Below are 15,326 nucleotides of genomic sequence, written 5' to 3'. Positions count from 1 at the left end.
ACTTGTGGAAAACTGCAAGTAATTAGACTATCTATCTTAAATTGGTAATTTATGATTCACGAATTCACAGCGTTCTATTTCTTGATAACCAATAATTTCGTTTATCTTGCACTAAAATTTGACGGTTTCAAATTGGAAACGGTTTCAAAGCCGTTTTCAATGTAATGTACAATTTCCCAAATAACGGATTTCTTTATATTGTCGAAGATTCTCCGGATTTCTAGCGAGTAACAAAGGAGAAGAAATTGACAGAACGAATCAAAGGAATTTTTGTCTCCTTAAGGAACACTTTGAAAATGCTTGCTCGATGTATCTGTCCTTTGCGTTATTAATGTAAAATATAAATCTGCAAGAAAATCCTGTTAAACTTTCATAAAACGCTAATTCGATTTCATCACTGTTATATCAAACTCCAAGTTTCTGAGGAAAAAGCGTTTAAACCTGTCAGATTGAGAAGATATTCACCAAAGGCAGATTGTAAGAGTTGGTGTTATTATGGTCTGAGTAGACTTCGTCACCGTTGCGCGCTCATTGGCATCTTTTGCGATAATGTCTACTTTGATCTAAATCTGTAAAAGTTTCCTTACAACAAAGAAGGAGGAGCTTTGTACCAAATTCACAAAATTCGCGGTGTGTGAAAACATTGTGACATATAATTTACTATAGGTCCACATTGCGTCATTAGTAGTAATGACGCAAAGACAAGAAGCCATAGGACATGGAAATTAGAGACCAAGAAGACCGTTATATCAATTTCCCTTACGCAAGTATGGAACGTACAAGTTTCTGAGAAAAAAGCGTTTAAACCTGTCACATTGAAAGAAATTCACCAAAGGCAAATTGTATGAATTGATGTTACTATGGTGTGAGTAGACCTCGTCACCGTTGCGCGCTTATTGGCATCTTTTTGCGATAAAACGTCAATCTTCACATTCTTTTCAATTTTAAGTGGAGTTTGCTTGAATGACCTATATGTAAAAATAACTCAAGAAGTCAACACGTAACAAATGGAAACTGGTCTAACAAAATCATAAATTATTTAATCTTGAAATAGGATAGTTCGATTTGTAATTGTTACGGCAATTTAAAGTAGTTTGGAGAAAGTAGCACAATTTCGTATATTAAGAATGAAGAGACTCATTAGACGGCCTAATTTCGTACTGTCTACTTTGATCTAAATCTGTAAAAGTTTCTTTTAAACTTGTGAATTCTGCCATAATCAGGAATGAAATGAAAATTCACCATTCAACGTTTTGTTTCTTTTGAACAAAATAGCTTTGTAATCAGATTGACGAAATTGACAGGATTGTTAGAAATCATTTAGAATGCATTGCGTCATTGGTAGTAATGACGCAAAGATAAGAAACCATAGGACACGCACAATTAAAGATCAAGAAGAAAAAAGGCATTTCATTCGTTCTATTACTTTCAAATACTGTTTTACTTGTGTCAAACTGAAAGTAAATAGACAATCAAGCATCTTAACTTGGTCATTTGTCATTCACTTGAATTCATAGCGTTCTGTTTCTTGATAATCAATTATTTTGTAAACCTTGCATGAAAATGTAACGGTTTTACACACTGGAGACGGGTTCAAACCCCTTTTCAATGTAATGTACGATTGGTCATTTGTCATTCACTTGAATTCATAGCGTTCTCTTTCTTGATAACCAATTATTTAGTACACCTTGCACGAAAATTTAACGGTTTTCCACATAAGGAACGGGTTCACAAACGCGTTTTCAATGTAATATACGATTTCCCCAATAACGAATTTCTTTATCTTGTCGAACCTTCCTCGAATGTCTAGCGAGTCACAAAGTAGAAGAAATTGAACGAATCAAATGCATTTTCTCTCCTTGTAGAACGCATCGAACATACTTGACTGATGTGTTTTTACTTTGCGTCGTTACTGCCAAATAAATAATTTACTGGGAATTCAATGAAACTTTCATTTTGGGCAAATTTGATTTCGTTACCGCTATAATTGCCGAGACTCATTACACAGACTAATTTCGTTTGAAAACACGATCTTTAACCAAATTGTCCACTTTGATCATAATTTGTAAAGTCATACTATAGAATCACTATTTTCTTGTATACACGCAGTTTCTTTAAAACGTGAATTTCGTCATAATAAGAAATGAAAAAGAAAATTCACAATTAAATGACTTTTTTTCCTTTCAAGAAAGAAGAAAGAGCTTTGTACATGATTCACAAAATTCGCAGTCTGTTTTCACACATTGTTAAATATAATCTACAATATGCCTGCTTTGCGTCATTGGTACTAATGACGAAAAGATAAGAAACCATAGGACAGGCAACTGAAGATCAAGAAGAAAAAAGGTATTTTATTCGTTCTATTACTTCAAATACTTTGGTACTTGTGGCGAACTGCAAGTAATTAGACTATCTAATATTGGTCATTTATCAATCACTTGAATTCATAACATGCTCTTTCTTGAAAACCAATTATTTCGTTTACCTTGCACGAAAATTTGATGGTTTTACGTTGGAAACGGTTTCAAACCCGTTTTCAATGTAATGTACGATTTAGCAAATAATGGATTTCTTTACATTGTCGAACCTTCCCCGGATTTCTAGCGAGTAACAAAGTAAAGAAATTGACAGAACAAATCAAAGGAATTTTCTGTCCTTAAGGAACACATCGAAAATGCTTGCTCGATGTTTCTGTCCTTTGCGTTATTACTGTCAAATACAAAATCTGCAGGAAGATCCAGGGAAACTTTCATAAAACGCTAATTCGATTTTATCACTGTTATATCAAACTCCAAGTTTCTGAGAAAAAAGCGTTTAAAGCTGTCAGATTGAGAAGGAATTCACCAAAGGCAGATTGTACGAGTTGTTGTTATTATGGTCTGAGTAGACTTCGTCACGTATGCATGACTGACAACGGACGCCAGAAGATAAATGATGGCTATTTGAAATATTACCTTGGACCTTTTTTGCTGTCTTGAACCTTTGGCTAACAACTTTAAAATCTAATGAATCAAAGTCACCTGATTTCAAGAAAACTTTCTTCAGTTTCCAGTAAATCATTTTCATTTTTTGACTTCCGATAATACAGATATCGAATGTGATCTCTCAATATAAAGATCAATGGTAAAAGTGTAAAACAACTAAACTCGCTTACAATCAAAGTGTTTTATGTGTTTACCACAAATTCTGGACTAGTGTAAAATTACATTTGATTGTGTAAAATTACATTAAATTAAATTAAACAGGATATCGGCTTCATTTCATACTGACGAAAAGAAGCGTGGTAAGTCTCACGTCTGTTGTAAACTGTGTCGATGTCTTTCAAGAATTGAATTCAGCATTTAAGCTGCTCGCTCGCATTTCCGAATGAAGAATTGTGTGTTGATGAAAATGTTATTAGTTGCGAAGTCTCAATGCAATAGGAAACATTTCTTTTAATAAAGATGCAGATACAACACCAAAATGGAAAAAAAGTAAGACTTATCAGAATTTATACGTGTTGTATGAGCTCTAGCTTGAAGCCGATAAGAATGATCGACTGATGAATTTAGAGTACTAGTATTAGAAATGGTAAGGCATTTCCTTTATCTTTTCTTTTTTGTATCTGGCTGTGAATCACAATGTTTTACATTTTCAGTAAGTCACTGGGTGAAACCGCGCAAAAATATACAAAATCCACTTCTTTCCCAAATTATCACTGGCATACGTTGTTTAGTGATAAACATGTCTTTACCATAAGTATCGACTGAAACATGGATGCAAATCATCGCAGGTAAGAAAAAAGATGTTTCAAAAAAAAAAATCTACTGAATGATTTAAGACCAATTTTTGTGTATCATAAGCACACTTTGCAAGAAGAAAAAAGGCATTTCATTCGTTCTATTACTTTCAAATACTGTTTTACTTGTGTCAAACTGCAAATATATGGACTATCAAACATCTTAAATTGGTCATTTATCACTTACAAGAATTCATAACATACTGTTTCTTGAAAACCAATAATTTCGTTGATCTTGCACGAAAATATGACGGTTTTACGTTTTAAACGGTTTCAAACCCGTTTTCAATGTAATCTACGATTTCCCCTATAGCGGATTCTTTATTTTGTCGAACCTTCAACAGATTTCTAGCGAGTAACAAAATCGACGGAACAAATACAAGGAATTATCTCTCCTTGTAGAACACATCGAATATACTTGCCCGATGTTTCTTTACTTGGTGTCGTTACTGAAAAATACCCAATTTCCTGGGAATTCAATGAAATTTTCATTATGGGCTAATTTGATTTCATCACCGTTATAATGCCGAGACTAATTAGAGTAATTTCGCTTGAAAACATGGTCGTGAGCCAAATTGGTCACTTTGATCTTAATTTGTAAAGTCATGCTATAGAAGCACTATTTTCTTGTACTCACGCAGTTTCTTTAAAACTTGTGAATTGCGAATTAATAAGAAATGAAAAACAAAATTCACAATTTAATGATTTCTTTCCTTTCAACAAAGAAGAAAGAGCGTTCTACCTGATTCACAAAATTCGCGGGGTGTTTTTACACATTGTTACACATAATCTACTTTAGGCCTACTTTGCGTCATTGGTACTAATGACACAAAGATAAGAAACCATAGGACACGCAATTAAAGATCAAGAAGGAAAAAAAAGGCATTTTATTTGTTCTATTACTTCAAATACTTTGGTACTTGTGCCGAACTGCAAGTAATTAGAATATCTATCTTAAATTCGTCGTTAATCATTCACTTGAATTCATACCATACTCTTTCGTGAAAACCAATTATTTCGTTTACCTTGTACGAAAATTTGATGGTTTTACGCTGGAAACGGTTTCAAACTCGTTTTCAATATGATGCACGATTTCCCAAATAACGGATTTCTTTACATTGTCGAACCTTCCCCGGATATCTAGCGAGTAACAAACAAGAAATTGACAGAACGAATCAAAAGAATTTTATCTCCTTTAATGAACACATTGAAAATGCTTACTCGATGTTTCTGTCCTTTGCGTTATTACTGTCAAATATAAAATCTGCAGGAAAATCCAGGGAAACTTTCATAAAACGCTAATTCGATTTTATCACTGTTATATCAAACTCCAACTTTCTGAGGAAAAAGCGTTTAAACCCGTCAGATTGAGAAAAAATTCACCAAAGGCAGATTGTACGAGTTGGTGTTATTATGGTCTGAGTAGATTGCACGTTAGTTGCACGCTTATTGGCATCTGTTTGCGATAAAACGTCAATCTTCACATTTTTTTTTTCAATTTTGAGTGGAGAAGTTTGCTTGAATGACTTGTATGAAAAAAAAAATGAAGAAGTGAACACGTAACAAAGGAAACTAGACTAACAAAATCATAAATTATTTAATCTTGAAGTAGGATAGTTCGATTTCTAATTGTTATGGCAATTTAAGGTAGTTTCTAGAAAGTAGCACAGTTTCGTATATTAAGAATGAAGAGACTCCTTACAAGGACTAATTTTCGTTTTGAAACATTATCGTGGCTCAAGCAGTCACTTTGATCTAAATCTGTAAAAGTGTCTTTTAAACGTGAATTCTGCCATAATAAGGAATGAAATTAAAATTAACAATTGAATGTTTTGTTTCTTTTGAACAAAATAGCTTTGTAATCACACTGAAGAAATTGGTAGGATTGTTACAAATCATTTAGAATACATTGCGTCATTGGCAGTAATGACGCAAAGATAAGAAACCAATAGGACACGCAATTAAAGATCAAGAAGAAAAAGGGCATTTCATTCTTTCTATTACTTTCAAATACTGTTTTACTTTGGTCAAACTGAAAGTAAATAGACTATCAAGCATCTTAAATTGGTCATTTATCATTCACTTGAATTCATAACGTTCTCTTTCTTGAAACCCAATTGAACGGGTCGGTACAATATAGTGCTAACCCACAAAATAGTTATTTTGAGATAATCGCTGTTGAATGTTTGAAATGTCCATACATTGTGCATTGATAAAACATGAATGCATGCATTTTTAACCATCTTATTGGTCGAATTCAAATATATTTTCAAGGAGGTTAGAGTAAAGGATAAGGATAATGCAAATGTATGTAACTCAATTTTGACAAAAGTGTGGGTTAGCACTATATTGCACCGACCACTTCACTTATTTCGTTTACCTTGCACGACAATTTGACGGTTTTACATTGACAACGGTTTCAAACCCGATTTCAATGCAATGTACGATTCACCCAATAACGGATTTCTTTCATTTTGTCGAACTTTGCACGAATTTCTAGCGAGTAACTAAATCGACAGAACAAATAACCCAATAACGGATTTCTTTTCTTTTTTTTTTGTCGAGTATTTAAGCGAGTAACAAAGTTTCTGTCCTCTCAAATACAAAATTTGCAGGAAATTCAGATAAACTTTCATAAAACGCGAATTCGATTTCATCACCGTTATATCAATTTCTCATACGCAAGTATGGATCGTACAAGTTTCTGAGAAAAAAGCGTTTAAACCTGTCACATTGAAAGAAATTCACCAAAGGCGAATTGTATGAATTGGTGTTACTATGGTGTGAGTAGACTTCGTCACCGTTGCGCTGCCTTTTTGCGATAAGACGTCCATCTTCACATTCTTTTCAATTTTAAGTGGAGGAGTTTGCTTGAATCACCTGTATGTAAAAATAACTAGAGAAGTTAACACGTAACAAATGGAAACTGGTTTAACAAGTAAACAAATTATTTCATCTTGCAGTAGAATAGATCAATTTCTAATTGTTGCGGCAATTTAAAGTAGTTTGGAGAAAGTGGCACAATTTCGTATATTAAGAATTTGGTTTTCAAACATTATCGTAGCCCAAATGCCTATTTTGATCTAAATCTGTAAAAGTTTCCTTTAAACTTGTGAATTCCGCCATAGTGTGAAAAGAAATCAAAATTCACAATTGAATGTTTTGTTGGTTTTTTAACAAAATAGGTTTGTAATCAGACTAACAAAATCGGAGGGATTGTAACCAATCATTTACAATACATTGACGCAAAGATAAGAAACCATAGGACACGCAATTAAAGATCATGAAGAAAAAAGGCATTTCATTCGTTCTATTACTTGCAAATACTTTGGTACTTGTGACGAACTGCAAGTAATTAGACTATCTATCTTAGATTGGTCATTTATCATTCACTTGAATTCATAACATACACTTTCTTGAAAACCAATTTTTTCGTTTACCTTGTACGAAAATTTGACGATATTACGTTGGAAACGGTTTCAAACCCGTTTTCAATGTAATGTACGATTTCCCCAATATCGAATTTCTTTATTTTGTCGAACCTTCCCCGGATTTCCAGAGAGTAACAAAGTAGAACAAATCGACAGAACGAATAAGAGGAAATTTCTCTAAGGAACACATCGAAAATGCTTGCTCGATGTTTTTGTCCTTTACGTTATTACTATCAAATATGAAATCTGCCGGAAATTCAGGGAAACTTTCATAAAACGCTAATTTGATTTCATCACTGTTATATCAAACTCCATTACGCAAGTATAGAATGTACAAGTTCCTGAGAAATAAGCGTTCAAACCTGTCAGATTGAGAAGAAATTCACCAAAGGCAAATTGTACGAGTTGGTGTTATTACCGTCTGAGTAGACTTCGTCACCGTTGCGCCCTTATTGGCATATTTTTTGCAATAAAATGTCACTTTTAACATTTTCATCAATTTTGAGTGGAGGAGTTTCTTTGAATGACTTGTATGAAAAAATAACACAAGAAGTGAACACGTAACAAATGGAAAATGGTCTAACAAAATCATAATTTATTTAATCTTGAAGTAGGATAGTTCGATTTCTAATTGTTACGGCAATTTAAAGTAGTTTCGAGAAAGTAGCACAATTTCGTATATAAAGAATGGAGAGACTCATTACATGGACTAATTTCGTTTTAAAACATTATCTTGACCCAAACTGTCTACTTTGATCTAAATTTGTAAAAGTTTATTTTAAACTTGTGAATTCCGCTATATTATGAGAAATGAAATTGGCGGGTTCCAAATCATTTACAATTCATTGCGACATTAGTAGTAATGACGCAAAGATAACAAACCATAGGACACGCAATTAAAGATCAAGAAGAGAAAAGGCATTTCATTCGTTCTATTACTCTCAAGTACTTTTGTACTTGTGACAAACTGCAAGTAATTAGACTATCTATCTTAAATTGGTCATTTATGATTCACGAATTCAGAGCGTTCTGTTTCTTGATAACCAATAATTTCGTTTATCTTGCACTAAAATTTGACTTTTTCAAATTAGAAACGGTTTCAAAGCCGTTTTCAATGTAATGTACAATTTCCCAAATAACGGATTTCTTTATATTGTCGAACATTCTCCGGATTTCTAGCGAGTAACAAAGTAGGAGAAATTGACAGAACGAATCAAAGGAATTTTTCTCTCCTTAAGGAACACATTGAAAATGCTTGCTCGATGTATCTGTCATTTGCGTTATTAATGTCAAATATAAATCCGCAAGAAAATCCAGGGAAACTTTCATAAAACGCTAATTCGATTTCATCACTGTTATATCAAACTCCAAGTTTCTGAGGAAAAAGCGTTTAAACCTGTCAGATTGAGAAGAAATTCACCAAAGGCAAATTGTAAGAGTTGGTGTTATTACGGTCTGAGTAGACTTCGTCACCGTTGCGCGCTTATTGGCATCTTTTGCGATAATGTCTACTTTGATCTAAATCTGTAAAAGTTTCCTTACAACAAAGAAGGAGGAGCTTTGCACCAGATTCACAAAATTCGCGGTGTGTGAAAACATTGTGACATATAATTTACCATAGGTCTACTTTGCGTCATTAGTATTAATGACGCAAAGACAAGAAGCCACAGGACATGCAATTAGAGATCAAGAAGACCGTTATATCAATTTCCCTTACGCAAGAACGTACAAGTTTCTGAGAAAAAAAGCGTTTAAACCTATCACATTGAAAGAAATTCACCAAAGGCGAATTGTATGAATTGATATTACTATGGTGTGAGTAGACCTCGTCACCGTTGCGCGTTTATTGGCATCTTTTTGCGATAAAACGTCAATCTTCACATTCTTTTCAATTTTAAGTGGAGTTTGCTTGAATGACCTATATGTAAAAATAACTCAAGAAGTCAACACGTAACAAATGGAAACTGGTCTAACAAAATCATAAATTATTTAATTTTGAAATAGGATAGTTCGATTTCTAATTGTTACGGCAATTTAAAGTAGTTTGGAGAAAGTAGCACAATTTCGTATATTAAGAATGAAGAGACTCATTAGACGGACTAATTTCGTACTGTCTACTTTGATCTAAATCTGTAATAGTTTCTTTTAAACTTGTGAATTCTGCCATAATCAGGAACGAAATGAAAATTCACAATTCAAAGTTTTGTTTCTTTTGAACAAAATAGCTTTGTAATCAGATTGACAAAATTGGTAGGATTGTTACAAATCATTTAGAATGCATTGCGTCATTGGTAGTAATGACGCAAGGATAAGAAACCATAGGACACGCACAATTAAAGATCAAGAAGAAAAAAGGCATTTCATTCGTTCTATTACTTTCAAATACTGTTTTACTTGTGTCAAACTGAAATTAAATAGACTATCAAGCATCTTAGATTGGTCATTTGTCATTCACTTGAATTCATAGCGTTCTGTTTCTTGATAATCAATTATTTCGTAAACCTTGCACGAAAATGTAACGGTTTTACACACTGGAAATGGGTTCAAACCCGTTTTCAATGTAATGTACGATTGGTCATTTGTCATTCACTTGAATTCATAGCGTTCTCTTTCTTGATAACCAATTATTTAGTACACCTTGCACGAAAATTTAACGGTTTTTCACATAAGGAACGGGTTCACAAACCCGTTTTCAATGTAATATACGATTTCCCCAATAACGAATTTCTTTATCTTGTCGAACCTCTCTCGAATGTCTAGCGAGTGACAAAGTAGAAGAAATTGACAGAACGAATCAAATGAATTTTCTCTCCTTGTAGAACGCATCGAACATAATTGCCCGATGTGTTTTTACTTTGCGTCGTTACTGCCAAATACCTAATTTACTGGGAATTCAATGAAACTTTCATTTTGGGCTAATTCGATTTCGTTACCGTTATAATTGCCGAGACTCATTACACAGACTAATTTCGTTTGAAAACACAATCGTTAACCAAATTGTCCACTTTGATCTTAATTTGTAAAGTCATACTATATCACTATTTTCTTGTATACACGAAGTTTCTTTAAAACGTGAATTTCGTCATAATAACAAATGAAAAACAAAATTCACAATTAAATGACTTTTTTCCTTTCAAGAAAGAAGAAAGAGCTTTGTACATGATTCACAAAATTCGCAGTTTGTTTTCACACATTGTTAAATATAATCTACTATATGCCTACTTTGAGTCATTGGTACTAATGACGAAAAGATAAGAAACCATAGGACAGGCAACTGAAGATCAAGAAGAAAAAAGGTATTTTATTCGTTCTATTACTTCAAATACTTTGGTACTTGTGGCGAACTGCAAGTAATTAGACTATCTTAAATTGGTCATTTATCAATCACTTGAATTCATAACATACTCTTTCTTGAAAACCAATTATTTCCTTTACCTTGCACGAAAATTTGATTGTTTTACGTTGGAAACGGTTTCAAACCCCTTTCAATGAAATGTACGATTTAGCAAATAATGGATTTCTTTACATTGTCGAACCTTCCCCGGATTTCTAGCGAGTAACAAAGTAAAGAACTTGACAGAACGAATCAAAGGAATTTTCTGTCCTTAAGGAACACATCGAAAATGCTTGCTCGATGTTTCTGTCCTTTGCGTTATTACTGTCAAATACAAAATCTGCCGGAAGATCCAGGGAAACTTTCATAAAACGCTAATTCGATTTTATCACTGTTATATCAAACTCCAACTTTCTGAGGAAAAAGCGTTTAAACCCGTCAGATTGAGAAGAAATTCACGAAAGGGAGATTGTACGAGTTGGTGTTATTATGGTCTGAGTAGATTGCACGTTAGTTGCACGCTTATTGGCATCTGTTTGCGATAAAACGTCAATCTTCACATTTTTTTCAATTTTGAGTGGAGAAGATTGCTTGAATGACCTGTATGTAAAAAAAAAAATGAAGAAGTGAACACGTAACAAAGGAAACTAGACTAACAAAATCATAAATTATTTAATCTTGAAGTAGGATAGTTCGATTTCTAATTATTACGGCAATTTAAGCTAGCTTCTAGAAAGTAGCACAGTTTCGTATATTAAGAATGAAGAGACTCCTTACAAGGACTAATATTGTTTTGAAACATTATCGTGGCCCAAGCTGTCACTTTGATCTAAATCTGTAAAAGTGTCTATTAAACGTGAATTCTGCCATAATAAGGAATGAAATTAAAATAAACAATTGAATGTTTTGTTTCTTTTGAACAAAATAGCTTTGTAATCACACTGAAGAAATTGGCAGGATTGTTACAAATCATTTAGAATATATTGCGTCATTGGCAGTAATGACGCAAAAATAAGAAACCAATAGGACACGCAATTAAAGATCAAGAAGAAAAAAGGCATTTCATTCGTTCTATTACTTTCAAATACTGTTTTACTTTTGTCAAACTGAAAGTAAATAGACTATCAAGTATCTTAAATTGGTCATTTGTCATTCACTTCAAGTCATAGCGTTCTGTTTCTTGATAATCAATTATTTTGTATATCTTGCACGAAAATATAACGGCTTTACACACTGGGAACGGGTTCAAACCCGTTTTCAATGTAATGTACGATTGGTCATTTGTCATTCACTTGAATTCATAGCGTTCTCTTTCTTGATAACCAATTATTTAGTACACCTTGCACGAAAATTTAACGATTTTGAACATGAGGAACGGGTTCAAACCCGTTTTCAATGTACTGTACGATTTCGCCAATAACGGATTTCTTTATCTTGTCGAACCTTCCTTGGATTTCTAGCGAGTAACAAAGTTACTTTTTCATAGCGTTTCATAGCGTTCATAGCGAGTAACAAAGTTACTCTTTCATAGCGTTCTCTTTCTTGATAACCAATTATTTAGTACACCTTGCACGAAAATTTAACGATTTTGAACATGAGGAACGATTTCAAACCCGTTTTCAATGTACTGTACGATTTCGCCAATAACGGATTTCTTTATCTTGTCGAACCTTCCTTGGATTTCTAGCGAGTAACAAAGTAGAAGAAATTGACAGAACGAATGAAATGAATTTTCTCTCCTTGTACAACACATGGAACATACTTGTCCGATGTGTCTTTACTTTGCATCGTTACTGCCAAATACCTAATTTACTGGGAATTCAATGAAACTTTCATTTGAATGAATTTTTTAAAGGTGAATTCTGCCATAATAAGGAATGAAATGAAAATTAACAATTAAATGTTTTGTTTCTTTTGAACAAAATAGCTTTGTACACTTTAGCTTTCTACACTGACAAAATTGGCAGGATTGTTACAAATCATTTAGAATACATTGCGTCATTGGTAGTAATGACGCAAAGAAAAGAAACCATAGGACACGCAATTAAAGATCAACAAGAAAAAAAGCATTTCATTCGTTCTATTACCTTCAAATACTGTTTTACTTGTGTCAAACTGCAAGTAAATAGAATATCAAGTATCTTAAATTGGTCATTTGTCATTCACTTGAATTCATAGCGTTCTGTTTCTTAATAATCAATTATTTCGTATACCTTGCACGAAGATGTCAGGTTACTCATTGGGAACGGGTTCAAAAACGTTTTCAATGTATTGTACGATTGGTTATTCGTCATTCACCTGAATTCATAACGTTCTCTTTCTTGATAACCAATTATTTAGTACACCTTGCACGAAAATTTAACGGTTTTCCACATTGGAAACGGGTTAAAACCCGTCTTCAATGTAATGTACGATTTCCCCAATAACGTATTTCTTTTTCTTGTCGAACCTTCCTCGGATTTCTAGCGAGTAATTGGCAGAACGAATCAAATGAATTTTCTCTCCTTGTAGAACACATCGAATATATTTGCTCGATGTTTCTTTACTCTGCGTCATTATTGCCAAATACCTAATTTACTGGGAATTCAATGAAACTTTCATTATGGGCTAATGATTTCGTCACCGTTTTAATGGCCGACACTCATTACACAGACTAATTTCGTTTGAAAACGATCGTGAATAAAATTGTCAAGTTTGATCTTAATTTGTAAAGTTATACTATAGAATCACTATTTTCTTGTATTCAGGCAGTTTCTTTAAAACTTGTGAATTGCGTCATAAGAAATGAAAAACAAAATTCACAATTTAATGATTTATTTCGTTTCAACAGAGAAGAAAGAGCTTTGTACCTGATTCACAAAATTCGCAGTCTGTTTTCACACATTGTTACATATAATCTACTATATGCCTACTTTGCGTCATTGGTACTAATGACGAAAAGATAAGAAACCATAGGACACGCAATTAAAGATCAAGAAGAAAAAAGGCATTTCATTCGTTCTATTACTTTCAAATACTTTTGTACTTGTGGCAAACTGCAAGTAATTAGACTATCAAGCATCTTAAATTGGTCGTTTATCATTTACTTTAATTCATAACATATTCCTTCCTTAAAAAAAAAAGTTTCGTTTACCTGGCACGAAAATTTCATGGTTTTACGTTGCAAACGGTTTCAAACCCGTTTTCAAAGTAATGTACGATTTCCCCAATGACGGATTTCTTCATATTGTCGAACCTTCCCGGGATTTCCAGCGAGTAACAAAGAAGAAATTGACAGAACGAATCAAAGGAATTTTCTCTCCTTAAAGAAGACATCGAAAATGCTTGCTCGATGTTTCTGTCCTTTGTGTTATTACTGTCAAATATAAAATCTGCAGGAAAATCTAGGGAAACTTTCATAAAACGCTGATTCCATTTCATCACTGTTATATCAAACTCAATGTTTCTGAATAGAAAGCGCTTAAACCTGTCATATTGAGAAGAAATTCACCAAAGGCAGATTGTACGAGTTGGTGTTATCATGGTCTGAGTAGACTTCGTCACCGTTGAGCACTTATTGGCATATTTTTGCTATAAAAAGTCAATCTTCACAAACAATCTTCACAAATCTTAACAAACTTATATCATTCAATCTTGAAGTAGGATAGTTCGATTTCTAATGGTTACGGCAATTTAAAGTAGTTTGCAGGAAGTAGCACAATTTCGTATATTAAGAATGAAGAGACTCTTTACACGGACTAATTTCGTTTTGAAACATTATTGTGGCCCAAACTGTCTACGTTGATCAAAATATGTAAAAGTTTCTCTACGAAAAAGTCTTGTGGTACTCCTGAATTCATGACATACTCTTTCTTGAAAACCAATTACTTCGTTTACCTTGCACGAAAATTTGACGATATTACGTTGGAAACGGTTTCAAACCCGTTTTCAATGTAATGTACGATTTCCCCAATAACGAATTTTTATTTTCTCGAACCTTCCCCGGATTTCCAGAGAGTAACAAAGTAGAAGAAATCGACAGAACGAATCAAAGGAAATTTCTCTCCTGAAGGAACACATCGAAAATACTAGCTCGATGTTTCTGTCCTTTGCGTTATTACTGTCAAATATGAAATCTGCCGGAAATCTGGGGAAACTTTCATGAAACGCTAATTTGATTTGATCACTGTTATATCAAACTCCATTACGCAAGTATGGAACGGACAAGTTCCTGAGGAAGAAGCGTTTAAGCCTGTCAGATTGAGAAGAAATTCACCAAAGGCAGATTGTACGAGTTGGTGTTATTATGGTCTGAGTAGACTTCGACACCGTTTTGCGCTTATTGGCATCTTTTTTTGCGATAAAATGTCAATCTTCACATTTTTCATCAATTTTGAGTGGAGGAGTTTGCTTGAATGACTTGTATGTAAAAATAACTCATGAAGTGAACACGTAACAAATGGAAACTGGTCTAACAAAATCATAATTTATTCAATTTTTTTTTTTGTATTTGTAGGACACGCAAGTAAAAAGATCAAGAAGAGAAAAGGCATTTCATTCGTTCTATTACTCTCAAAGTACTTTTGTACTTGTGGCAAACTGCAAGTAATTAGACTATCTATCTTAAATTGGTCATTTATGATTCACGAATTTATAGCATTCTGTTTCTTGATAACCAACTATTTCGTATACCTTGCACGAAAATTTGACGGTTTCAAATTGGAAACGGTAAAAGTAAAAAAAAGAAAACTGTAAAAGTTTCCTTACAACAAAAGAAGGAGCTTTGTACCAAATTCACAAAATT

The sequence above is a fragment of the Diadema setosum genome, chromosome 16 (assembly GCF_964275005.1).
Source record: "Diadema setosum chromosome 16, eeDiaSeto1, whole genome shotgun sequence".
NCBI lineage: Eukaryota > Metazoa > Echinodermata > Echinoidea > Diadematoida > Diadematidae > Diadema > Diadema setosum.
This window is presented reverse-complemented; position numbering follows the sequence as displayed.